Raw genomic sequence first — 12,377 nt, 5'->3', positions numbered from 1 at the left:
AACGCTTATGAAACTGCTGTCTCGTGTTTGACATATATTGTAGGCATATGGTTATTTCAACACTTACTAGAGAGAGAGAGAGAGAGAGAGAGAGAGAGAGAGAGAGAGAGAGAGAGAGAGAGAGAGAGAGAGAGAGAGAGAGAGAGAGAGAGAGAGAGAGAGAGAGCGAGAGCGAGCAGTGCAGTGGTTAGTACAGTGGGGAGGGGGCTCAGTCTCTAGTAGTGCAGAGCGCACATTAAGTCAATAATGTTCTTAACTACACGTTTTTTTCTACGTCCGTTCGGACTAGGTCTCTAGTAACGGGGGGAGGCACAAAACAGATGTTTATCTATTTAGGACAAAAAAGTGCATCATTGATCCCACAACCAATAATCGATTTACACTGAGCTTTCCCCGCAAAATACGACCGGTGTGTAAATAGACAGCCTTCTTTAGCCGATGCTATATAAAATTTGTTTAAAAGTGGATTTTAGTCAGTTTTCCAAAGTCACATTTAAATAATACAGGTCGGTGATCAAATTGTCTTCATACCATTTTCCCATAATATAACCTTTCGATTGCAAAATCTGAAGAACCAACAAGTTGCAACTGAATGCTGTTTCTCTAGATAACCTACAAGGGATGTTGTGATAAAGTTGTGACTGCAAGCACTCGGTGATCACTGAAAATTAACAGCGATGATACATGGATGTTCGGAGGGAAGGAAGGAAGGAAATGTTTTATTTAACGACACACCTAGCAAATTTTATTTACGGTTATATGGCGTCAGACATATGGTTAAGGACCACACAAATATTGAGAGAGGACACCCGCTGTCGCCACTTCATGGGCTACTCTTTTCGATTAGGAGCAAGGGATCTTTTATATGCATCATGCCATAGACAGGGTAGTACATACCACGGCCTTTGATGTACCAGTCGTGGTACACTGGCTGTTCAGGAGGGTAAGCGATCGATAGCTAAACTGGTTTGTACGCCTAATGATAGATGAATGTGTTATGGTAGAAGACGACGGTACCAGAGCTCAGCTGCCTAAACGACGTAATGAGCTCGCGAACAATTTGACTGGTACTATCGTCTTCTATCGTATCAAATTCATCTCAGGTTAGGCTACAATTTAAAAAAAACACGTTTTCACCAAAATGTATCTATCAGTACAGGCTTTGCATCTTGACAACGTTTCGGTCAGTGACGCCTCACATATGATATGACATCTTTTGACACAAAACTAAATTTCCCTTTCTGGGATGTATGCTACTGGTCATTTTATAAATATCAACTAAGTCTGGCGACTTGTTTAGGGTTTTCAAGTGATTAATCGTATTTGGGTACCGCTAACAGGAAACGAGGAAATTACGGCACGAGGAACAAAGCCTAAGGGGAAATCACTCTGATGTTTTATGAAACGACAAAATATGGAAGTGAACAATAGATTTAATCAGCTGTTATGTAACGTTGCATCACATTATATCTTAACACGCTTGTTGTGACTGAACTTTGTCACGAAATGGAATATTAAAAACATCGTAGGTTTCAGTTTGCATGTCATTTTTCACGAGTGTTGTGTTTTCGTGTGTTTCTTAGAGCTATATAAAGTTTGTTTTATTTAACGACGCCGCCAGAGCACATTGATTTTTAATCTTATCATCGTCTATTGGACGTCAAACATATGGTCATTCTGACACTGTTTTTAGAGGAAACCCGCTGTCGCCACATAGGCTACTCTTTTTTACGACAGGCAGCAAGGGATCTTTTATTTGCGCTTCCCACAGGCAGGATAGCACAAACCATGGCCTTTGTTGAACCAGTTATGGATCACTGGTCGGTGCAAGTGGTTTACACCTACCCATTGAGCCTTGCGGAGCACTCACTCAGGGTTTGGAGTCGGTATCTCGATTAAAAATCCCATGCCTCGACTGGGATCCGAACCCAGTACCTACCAGCCTGTAGACCGATGGCCTGCCACGACGCCACAGAGGCCGGTCTAGAGCTATATAGTAACTCCAGGCACTGAAACTTTAAGTTTCGTATAAAAATATTAATATAAGTTGTAGAAGCATCACGAGGGGTATATGGCTTTTTATGTACCCTCTTGTGTGCTCTTTCACCCCCTCGCCTTCGGGTCTGGGTAAAAGAACACATATACCCCGGGAGATGCTTCTACAACGAATTTATCTTGCCGACATGTCAAACCGTAGAATTAACTGTGGTGGCTGGAAACTGTTGGAAATTACAGACGGGGGTATAAGAGAATTTGGCTCCGCCCACAGGGGTATAAGGGATTTGTCCATTGGCAAACAACCAATGAGATTAAAGAATTTTACATGAAGGCGAGATAATTATAATATCTGCCCGGTCTCTTCCCCCCCCCCCCCCCCAGCCCTTTATTATTTTTAGTTAGGGTTAGGGGAGGGGGGGGGGGCGGGACCGGGCGGATATTTTTCCAAATTTTATGAATTTGTTTTCAGTTATTATATTCGATGAATCCATGACGTTTCGCCCCCAGTTTGACCTGTTCACCCCATGTACCAGTTCGCCCCCAAGTCGATTCACCCCCAACTGTTTGCTTGTTCGCCCCCAACTATTTGTCAGTTCGCTCCCATCTCCCAATTATTTGTTACTTTTAAACAATTATTGTATTGTTTCTTTAGCGGCATGTTAAACCGTGTGTGTGTATGTGTTTCTTTTCTTAGAGGGGAGAGATTGTCGTCTTTCCACGATTTGGATGGATCATGAGTCAGTCCGGGCACATTTCATATAATCACCAGTTTAATTAATTTATATATATATGTATATTGTTTATAAAAATGTTCCTGAACTGTGAAGAAAAACCTCATAAATAACGACATGCCGATGACAACAAATCGGATGTTGATTGCGCGAACCGTGCACGAGAAAACAAAGTGAACGGAATTTGAAGCATAACGCAGTTAGGGACGATATATATATATATACACACGGTTTAACATGCCGCTAAAGAAACAATACAATATATATATATATATATATATCGTTCCTAACTGCGCGTTATGCTTCAAATTCCGTTCACTTTGTTTTCTCGTGCACGGTTCGTGCAATCAACATCCGATTTGTTGTCATCGGCATGTCGTTCATTTATGAGGTTTTTCTTCACAGTTCAGGAACATTTTTATAAACAATAAAGTTGAGAAAAGTAAGTATCTAAATACAAAACTTTACAAACCCCTAAAACCATTAATTTTACTAAGTTGTTTTTGTTTATTCCTTAAAATTACCGATATCGGGTCCACATGATTCGTACAAATTGACTTAAAATGGAGAAAGATGAATTAACGTTCGGTGCATGTCACATGACCTCACACGTGCCAAATCATCAAGGTCAAAGAATTAAATTTTTACAATTTTTAAGACCCCTGTTAGAATTTGTTTTCAATTATTATATTCGATCTGCAAAAGGTATGCTACATTTTTGTGCCTCTATTGTAGTGAATAGTATTCATAATCCATTCATAACAGTTGTAAATAACTGTGAGTATATAAATTGTGTTAATTTAGAATCAATTCATTAAAAAAATTATATTTTACAAACTATTCGCAGGTATGAACGTAATGCCTATCAGTATTGACATCAAGTGTGAGCGATATGTGTTGATAAAACAGACTAGGACGCTTGATAAATTGAATTTTTCCTTTAAATTTTTTTTTTTTTTAAGTGTTCGGCAACTGTGCATAATTAAGAAACACATATTTTTTCATGTAGTTCCCTTAAAAATGGAAAATGACGAACCGCACATGTGCAGTACGATACTTTTTGCAAACCCATGCGCCTGAACGTAGTTAGAAACGTCGCACCCTTTCCTGTTTAACAGAGGGTGTTTCACTTTTATTTATTAGAATGGATATGTTTTATGTCCACATTGTTGATTTTTTACGTTATTTGATTGTAATTTATTTTGTTTCACGTATTGTAGCTGAAAAATGTAGAATAGTATTTCCGTAAATATCGTATTCGTGTTTTTGTCGTTAGGTGAACGCAGTTTGGGACGTCGATGGTATATATATATATATATACTGAACAAAATAAGAAACTTCCGCTAACTTTGCTTGAACATAACTTGATGAAAACAAACCGGGGGAATAATTGTTATATATGCGTTGAAAGAGTGTTCCATGATGCATCGTTTGGTGCAAAAATCATGGCCATAGGTTAACAGAAACTGGGAGAAATTTTGACCAAGTGTGGTAGGGGTTAAAAATAAAAACACCCACTTAATAACTGGTATGACCACCTCTTGAACTGACCACTGCAGTGCATCGCAGGCGCATAGAATTGACTAAAGTGTTGATTTCTGCCTGTGGAATATTGTTCCATTCCTGAATGAGCGCTTGACGAAGTTCGTTAACGTTAGCGGGTGGTTTGGGACGACGCCTCAATCGTCTGTCCAGACTATCCCAGGCATGCTCTATGGGGTTGAGATCAGGACTTTAGTGGGCCAGTCATCAATGAAATCAATGTTATTTGTCCTAAGAAAATTTACAGTGTCTCTAGCTGTATGAGAGGTGGCATTACCATGCTGAAAAATCGAGATGTTGGCGTTGTTATGGAACAGAGGAATGACGTGATGAGCGAGAATGTCATCACGGTAACGTTGGGCATTTAAATTGAAATCATTGACGACTAGTGGTGAACGATAACCATGGGCAATGGCTGCCCAGACCATGACAGAACCCCCACCCCTGAAACGATCTCGTTCAAGAACACAACAGTCAGTATAGCGTTCATTTCTCCAACGGTAGACGCGCACCCTGCCATCACCACGTTGTAAAGAAAATTGGGATTCATCCGAAAAAAGAATGGTATTCCAGCGTCGCCGTATCCAACGAGTGTGTACACGTGCCCAATTAAGACGATGACGTTGCGTTAAAACGCATCCGACGTAAGGACGTCGTGCATGTAAACCGTTCTCCCGCAGACGATTACGAACAGTTTGCCCACTGATTCGGTTATTGTGAAGCCCAGGTGTGTTAGCAGCAGTAGCAGTGGCAGTTTGGAATCGATTGCGCAAATGCGTGTTCATGATATAGCGGTCTTGACCACGTATTGTAACACGCGGACGTCCACGAGGTGGCAAGTCGTTGGTGCTTCCTGTCGTTCGAAATCTTATGCGAAGATTTCGTATCGCTCGAGTAGAACTCCCAACATGCCTTGCAACGTCTTTTGTCGACATGCCAGCATCAAGCATGCCAATCGCCCGTTCGCGTAAATTATTGGGTATTCTTGGCATACTAAAAATGCTACAATGTAAAAAACATTATTATTTTTTTTACAAATTTTGAAGCGTTTTCGTTCAAATTGACCGAATACTACACGGGACATGTCGAACCATGCATGCATGTGCAAATTGAATTTCACGTTGTCGACGATTAACAGTGCAAAAATAATCGATAAAATTCATGAATCCTGATAATACAGCTCAAGGCTAATACTACCTATATAATTTCATTACACAATGAATTCTTTAACACAACAAATACTATATGTACAAATCGGAAGTTTCTTTTTTTGTTCAGTATATATATATAACGAGCACTTTTACACACATAAACCACATCATCAACATTTATTAAAACATCCATTCCTGTCAGAGATAGGATCTGTTTTAAGAATAAAGAAATAATTTGGGTAAAAAGAATTATGAGTATCTACAAACTATCACACATAAAACAAAATAAACTTCCACCTTATTTAATTTTAAAACAATGGTTAATCAGCTACATAACCTTGATGCTGATTATGCATCTTTGGCTAACACCTAAGAGGGCTTTGAACCACAATGCCAATTCGATATGGCCTCTTCTGGTGAGCGAACTGGTACCTTTGTGGGGGCGAACTGGTTAAGCATGCGGGGGCGAACTGACATCCGATTTGAGGGTGAATTGACTGGGGCCGAACTGACTAGGGGGTGAACTGGCTTGGGGGTGAAACATCTGGTACCCATATTCGATCTGCAAAAGGTTTTATTTACATTGGTATTTTTCTTATCAATATATCGCAAGTACTGTAACTCTGGATGAACTCTGTCTACACCAGCACTCCGTCTAAACCAGCATATTTTATCGGTCCCAAGTGAATCCACTTTAGAGAGTCCACTGCATGTAAAATATTTGTTATTGATCAGAGAACTCGAACATTATCAATGTAATGGTATTTAGTGTCAAACATTGTTATTGTTGTATTAGAATGGGAATCTTTACCTACACGGTGGTAGGCAGCAATTTCGTGTTTTCGCTATAGAGTTATCTCTGGCTGAGAGCGATCATACTTGGGTAACCCATATACACATGATGTAATCAAATTTTACAAAAAAAAGAGGAATTTTCTACACCTCATAACTAATTCTTTTTAAAACCACTTCAACTTTTATACAACAAATTAATGATATATGATCATATCAAACATCATATAGGGGCCATTCAAATATTATATAATGCTTAGGGGGGTGGGGGGGGGGTCCAAGCGGTATGTGGCGTTACAAGGGGTGGGGTGTGTGTATTGAACAGCATTACGTAACACAGTTTTGTTTTCTCTTAAACGTGCCATGTCATGACAACAATATATAATGTAGGTTTTTAGAGGTAAATGTAAACCCAAAACAATTATAAATCAAGCTGAAATGCTTTAATACACCAGACATTTTAATATTGTATTTATATGTTGGTGATCAATTAAAATGGCGCGAGTGAAAACCTGCAGGGTTTTTTTTACATTGTACAGCAATATGTCACTTTAATGACGTCATCGTAGTACACATGAATATAAATAAACATTGCCATGTTGCTTTGTCTCTGTGTTTTTTTGGGGGGGTTATCTCAGAGCGTTACGTAATATTTTGGGGGGTGTATGGTCTAGCATTACAAGGGGGTGGGTGGGTGTCTAATTTTGAGAAAAATAGTGTTACATAATATTTGAACGGCCCTATATAAGTAGTTTGCTTGCCAATTCAATGGGTTCCATCGACGTCCCAAACTGCATTCAGTTAATGACGAAACATGAATACGATACGGAAATAACATTCTATATTACGGTACATGAAATAAAATATATTTCAATCGGTTAATGAAAAAAAATCAACAACATGGACGTGAAATGAATTCATTCTAGTAAACAAAAATGTACAGTAAACAAGAAAGTGTGGTAGTTTTTAACTTCGTTCAGGCACATGCATTTGGCAAAATAACCTTCGTCATTTTTAACTTTTAAAGCCACTATATGATAAGATATGTGTTTCTGAAATATGCACAGTGGATGAATACTTTAATTAATATTTTTTAAAAGGAAAAATTCAGTTCGCCAAGAACAGTCAGTTCACCTCCCCCCCCCCCCCCCCCCCCCCCCATAATGGCTGACAACACTTGATGTCAATCATTGCGTTCATACCAGTGAATAGTTTGTAAAATATCATTTTTCTAATTAACTGCTTCTTAATTAAAATAATTTATACACTCAAACTTATTTACAGTTCTGAATAAACTATGTCTACTATTCTCTGCACAGTAGAGGCACAAACATGCAGCATACCCCAGGTGTGTGTGCAGGAATTTTAGCAGATGGGTGTCTAGACTGTGGAGAGCAAAGTTTGACCCCCAAGACTGACCCCCTGCACACACACATATTTTGCAAATTGAATATAATAATCGATAAAAATGGGTCATAAAAATTAAATGATTTGGCTTTGTTGATCTGGCATGTGTGAGGTCACATGATTTCCAGATTATAACTGGCAGTTGACTTTATGAATGTCTAATAGACGGTCTACCTTAATGCAGCATGAACACATACTTACATGTAATTTGGAATGCCACGTACTCTGCAGAGTTAAAAAATTAGAATACACATCAACAAAACAAATCTTCAAGTACCGTATATCTTCGCCTGTAAGTCGATCTCGGCTATAAGTCGAGTCCCTAATTTCAAGCCCTGAAAACGTATTTTTTTATTGACCCGTTTATAAGTCGACCCATGAAAAACTACTTATAAATATTGAAATATTTCTTATTTTCAGCACATGAGAACAATAATATTTGAACAAAAGAAAATTATTTTACAAACTTCGGTTTTCACGTTTTGTACATCGCAATATAATCAGACTATTCCAATCAAACTATCATTATTACATAGCATCAAAACGAAATATTCCCTTAGTAGAGAGTGAAAGCTGTTTGACTGTTACTGTATAGTATTGTACAGATGGTTTTGTGCACAGACAACAACTTTATTTATAAACACTGACAACAGATCACTACGATAAAACTGAAAAGTATCACGTTTTGCCGCCATATTAATACATGTAAGGAGGATAACTCTGGAAAGTACACTGGTTTTTGTACCAAATGATGTGTGTCCCTATTGCTCTAGATAGTGAACTGCAGAGATCAGTCTATTTTAAGGGAAAGCTCAGTAATATTCATGAAGTTAATCACCGCCAAAAACATTGTTTGAACAACCATTAATGCCAGTGACCAGATTTCAAAATAAACTCAGGCAAACAGGTAGTTAGTATTGTTTACATTTTTACTATTAGTGATGACTGATTTAATTTAACTAAGTGGGACTGTTGTCTTGGCATGTGAGTGAGATCGTACGCCTTTTCGCATAACCAAAACCGTTCTAATGCCAAAAAAATAGGTTATAAAAAATAAATGTGTCAAATTAACATATTTGAGTATAAATACATGGCATACTTCAACAATAAAACTTGTAAAATAATCCCCAAAACAGTAATATTTTTTGGTGAATTTTTTTTACCCTCTTATAAGTCGACCCCCCCAGTTATAAAATAATTTTTGGGTGAAAAAAATTCGACTTATAGGCGAAGATATACGGTAGTACAGACAGAATAAGAATAAAACAACATAGTTTAAATAGAATAAAATAATCAAAATATAATTTCAAAATCCATGGAAGAGACGGCAGTCATGGGTGTATATCTTTTTGTTAGTGTCAAGAATTGCATTTGTTTCTCATTACTCTTCGTTTTTTTTCTTTTTAGAAAGGATGAATCACATCAAAGAATGGAAACAACTTGTGCTGCAACATCTTGGAAAATGGTTACGGCATCGGTGGTTATCGGTTGCCTTGGACATTCTTGTTGTAGACTTTGATATAAAGCCAGCATTTTTGTTCGATTATGGCACCATCCCAGCAACACATTTGTCAGCCCTGCTTTCATCAGCTCATTCGAAAGGTTTCTTGATGACTGAATTGTGTGTAGTTTGTATTGAAATGGATTTGTTAATTGTTAGTCAGAAAGTGTTACGTTCTGAGCCATTTGGATCGCTTTTCGACAGACTAATTATCGTAGATGTCTCTAGCTCATTAACTCTGCCTAACATTATCGACAACAGGGAGAAGTTAACAACAACTTTTGAAGAATTTAACAAAATAAAGTGTTTTACAGGAAATATTAAACATTTGAAACTGTCACCTGATTGTGACTTTAACCCGTCAACTCTGTTCGGACTGTTACTAGGATATCCTGCTGTCTACTGGTACGATATGGACTCCGACACCAACTGTCTCTCCATGCAGACACTGTCATGCTATAAGATTGTTGGAGCATTAAACCAAAACAGTAAAGGAATAAAACAAGTTGAACATAACATCTTTTCGTTTAGTGTTCCTGAACAGTTTCAGTGTCAGTCTCTCGTACAGAGCTGGTTTGATGAATTATATCATCACACAGAATGGAGGACGTTATTCAGTGGCATTGCTATGACAACAGAGATGGCTACACTTCCATATGTATGCTTGTAGGCAATTGTTATTTTCTTTTCCTTTTCAATTGGTGTTCTACAGTCTGTGTGTCAAAAGAAGTGGAACAGCTACAGGGGTGCAGAAAGTACTCGCCCACTCGCCAAATGCGAGTAAAATTTCTGATGGACGAGTTAAAAAATGCAACTACCAGTCCGACGAGCAATCCGTCTTTTTCTGACCGACTGTAAATTTATTTATGTATTTATTTAGTTTTATTTTTTTATTTTTTTTACATTGAATCCATTACTCCACATCAACTATGCCACAATTCCAAACCATTCAAACAAACGGTTCAGAATGATAACCAATATACAAGTTTGTCAACAATACATGTACCGCATTGCCGGTGTCACGAAATATAATCACCCCCTCAAAGTTTTCTCTCCCCTCCCCCCCCCCCCCCCCCCAGTGAATCAATTTCGAAATACATCCCCTTGAAATAGAATCGCCCCAACCTACGAAATAAAACCTCCCCTAATCCTAACCCCTCTGCGAGGGCGATTTTATTTTGAAATAGAATCACCAGTCGGCGATTTACTAGGGGGGGATATTTCACAACACCGTTCAAAGGTCAATAGTTCCTAAAAAGTATTTGTACGTCGTTCAAAGTATGCTGCCGGTGTGTTTTGAATATATTCTTCTGTTAAATACTAGCAGGATTCCACTTGAAATTTGTAAATCTATATGAAAGAAATGTTCAATAATAGTCTTTATCAGAATATTAAAAAAAAAATTGTATATGGGCACATAATAGTTACAAGTACAGGCTGTCCATTGTGCCTAGATATAATGATCATTTTCTACTGTTTAAAAGAAAAGGAAAGAAATGTTTAACTTATCAGCACATTTTCAAACTAAAGCCGTCTTATGATTAAAATATCAGCGTTATGATGACACTTGGTCTGTAGGTAGTACTAGACCAAATAACTTCCGGCTGGGTCAAAGTTCGAGGTGCACCGAACTTTTGATAGAGAAGTGAACACCACAAGTCCTGTGATTGGTTATAAATGTGAGTGTGTTGGTTGTAAAAAATAATAGTTTTATCTGGGTTAAAAAAAAATGCAATTTTATTTCATCTAGTACCAATGTGTCAAGTAGCCTTGTGCTTGAAACATGTATGGGGTACCTGTAAAAAAAAGTACTCGAATTTTGTGTGGAACTAGGGTAGTCATAGACACTACCCGTTATCTCAGAAACGAGCAGCTTGACCCCCATTTTTTTCTGATTCACTTTAAGTGTGAGGGGTGGTAGTATTTATATCCGTGGCATTTATGTCGGTTGATACGTTGCAGGTAGGAGTTTTAGCCACATATGTTACTATTGTCGTCTATGGGATTTGATTTGGTAGTATACACCCTGTAGAGTGTTACATGTACATGTATCTTGTCTCTTTGGCAATAAAATGTATAAATGGTGTGTTATGTAATTTTATAATATGTTGATTTTGTCATTTTATTTAATTAAACTATACTGGTTGATTAATTAGCCATCACTCGACCATGCAAGTTCACAATGACCTTGACCATGACAATAATCTCTGTACGTGGCTCTGAATGGAGTTTGAATCAAAGTTAGCACTGAAGAAAAGTTGGTTTTGGCCTATAATTCATACTGTAAAGATTTCAATAATTTCTTTTTACATGGTATTTGACTTGCCATATACAACTGCTCTTAAATATGGTATTATATATAGGCAATCTGAACTAAGATTTTAATAGCAATTTATTTTTATATTAAAAATAGCATGTGCCAATAGTGGGTTAATGTCTAGTTTCCATTAACATTGTTAATTTTTTATGTATGAAATTCTGAAAACTCAAATTTGTAAAGAACTTGATTTTTATTGTCATTTTGACATATTTATAGGATGCTAAGTTATATTTTAGACAAAATAGTAGTTTTATGAAAAAATTTAAGTAAATTTGAAGAAAAAATTTACCAAAAACATAATTAAATTTGTTGTCACTATTGTGCCTTCTATTCTTATTTGTACATAACAATAAGGTTGTTAAACATATACTTAGATCTCCAGATTTTTTTTTTCTTCTTAATAATCACTTAGTTAGCTCTCATGAAAAGCATTTTGAGTTTATACTAGATTCAGAACCAATTTTTTCAGATTTGATTATCTGCCTTGGATTAAGTTGATAATTTATGTTATTGTTAAAGCTGTATTACCTAATGTTACTAGCTAAATAAAATGCTGGATTACAGATTGTAGGAATACATCTAATATACATATTGTATTCATCCGGATTAGAAAATAATGCAAGAAAATAGATGTTCGGGTAATTTTGTCATTTAAAAATAGTTTTTTTCAGTAATTAATCAAAAATAAATGTGTGAAAGCTGCATGATAATTCCAGATATCACAACTATTAAAACCTCCAACTACAGTAGGCTATAAATAAAATATAGTCAGGAATATTGGTGGCTGCCAATGGTTTTCATGGTTCATTATGAAAATCAGCATGGCCGATGGATTTGAAATTCCCACACCTGGTAACTTGAAGACACCCACACCCAGCATACAGGATTTCCTCCCAACACTAATGTTCAGGACATTAAGTCATTACTTCATACAG

The sequence above is a fragment of the Gigantopelta aegis genome, chromosome 9 (assembly GCF_016097555.1).
Source record: "Gigantopelta aegis isolate Gae_Host chromosome 9, Gae_host_genome, whole genome shotgun sequence".
In the NCBI taxonomy this organism is placed as follows: domain Eukaryota; kingdom Metazoa; phylum Mollusca; class Gastropoda; order Neomphalida; family Peltospiridae; genus Gigantopelta; species Gigantopelta aegis.
The sequence above is the reverse complement of the archived record's forward strand: the minus strand, read 5'-3'. Positions refer to the sequence as shown.